The sequence below is a fragment of the Balaenoptera acutorostrata genome, chromosome 7 (genome assembly GCF_949987535.1).
Source record: "Balaenoptera acutorostrata chromosome 7, mBalAcu1.1, whole genome shotgun sequence".
In the NCBI taxonomy this organism is placed as follows: domain Eukaryota; kingdom Metazoa; phylum Chordata; class Mammalia; order Artiodactyla; family Balaenopteridae; genus Balaenoptera; species Balaenoptera acutorostrata.
In genome coordinates, this window is record NC_080070.1 from 37,987,966 (window position 1) to 37,989,762 (window position 1,797).

The 1,797-nt window shown below is 43.7% G+C and overlaps 1 pseudogene; it reads left to right on the plus strand.

Annotated features, from left to right (window-relative positions):
* The first annotated feature begins 201 nt into the window (after positions 1-201).
* Positions 202-1,544, plus strand: LOC103020771 (vacuolar protein sorting-associated protein 37A-like; annotated as a pseudogene).
* Positions 1,545-1,797: the final 253 nt, after the last annotated feature.

The window sequence follows — 1,797 nt, forward strand, 5'->3', positions numbered from 1 at the left end:
TCTCCAGCTGTCCGCAGTCAGAGCATGGCCCCCTGACCGAGGAGCCCCGGCCGGCTTGCTTAGACAAGACGCGGCTCCCCAGCACGTGGGCGGGGGCATCCCTGTGCGCTCCTCCTCTGTCGCTGGAGACCCGCCGCGCCGAGCAGCTGGGAGAAGCAGGCCAGAGCCTTCTAGGGCCTCGGGCCCGGGCACCCGTGGAGGATGGGCTGGCTCTTTCCCTGACCAAGAGCGCCTCCTCCCCCCGCAGCGGGGACCCCCGATGGTCTCCCCAGCCTCCAACAGCAGAAGCAGCGCCTGATCGAGTCCCTCCGGAACTCACACTCCAGTATAGCTGAAATACAGAAAGGTGTGGAATACAGGTTGCCATTCACCGTAAACAACCTGACAATTAGCATTAGTATATTGCTTCCTCCACAATTTCCTCAGGAAAAACCAGTGATCAGTGTTTATCCACCAATACGACATCACTTAGTGGATGAACAAGGAGTGTATGTTACCTCTCCATTAGGAAACAATTTTACAATGCGCTCAGATCTTGGGAAAATTATTCGGAGTCTATTGGATGAGTTTTGGAAGAATCCTCCAGTTTCAGCTCCTGCTTCAACAGCATTCCCATACCGGCACAGTAACCCAGGTGCAATGCCTCCTCAGGCTTCTCCGGGTTTTCCATTTCTTCCTCCATATTCCCCACAAGAAGCTACCAGGACTATCAGTTCTTTATCTGTTGCTGACACTGTTTCATCTTCAACGACAAGTTATACAACAGCCAAACCCGCTCCGCTGCTCCTTCATTTGGTGTCCTTTCAAATCTGCCATTGCCCGTTCCCACAACAGACACTTCAGCACTGATAAGCCAAAATGCTTTTGGTTACAAGATGCCTGATATCCCTGATGCATTTCCAGAACTCTCAGAACTAAGTGTATCACAACTTACAGATACGAATGAACAAGAGGAGGTATTACTAGAACAGTTTCTGACTTTGCCTCAACTAAAACAAATTATTACTGACAAGGATGACTTAGTAAAAAGTATTGAGGAGCTAGCAAGAAAAAATCTCCTTTTGGAGCCCAGCTTGGAAGCCAAAAGGCAAACTGTTTTAGATGAGTATGAGTTACTTACACAAATGAAATCAACTTTTGAAAAGAAGATGCAAAGGCAGCATGAACTTAGCGAGAGCTGTAGTGCGAGTGCCCAATAGGCAAGATTGAAAGTAGCTGCACATGAAGCTGAGGAGGAATCTGATAATATTGCAGAAGATTTCTTGGAGGGAAAAACTGATATAGATGATTTTCTCAGTAGCTTCATGGAAAAGAGAACAATTTGCCACTGTAGAAGAGCCAAGGAAGAGAAACTTCAACAAGTGATAGCAATGCACAGCCAATTTCATGCTCCACTATAGATTTTCCTGAAAACATGAACTGCCAAGAGAGGAATGGGACACAAAACTAAGCACATTTATATTTATGATTTGCAAATTGGCATTTCATCACAGTGGCTGAATTCATAGGTAAACTATACAGATTATATACAGAACTGAGACTAATTTTGTACAGATTAGAATGATTTGCTATGATCTTTGCTTTGAGAAATTTTTCTGCACTATTTGCACTAAAAATGTTTATTTATTGTTGATAAATCCTAACATATTTAAGTTCCACTGCTGTTCCTCTCTTACTATTGATTAAATACGTATGCATGTAATTTTAGCTAGTTTCAGTATTTTATAAAATTACTTCATTTGACTTTGTAATTTTAATTTGAAACCGCCTCATTGCTTTATCAAGAATGGTTTATAT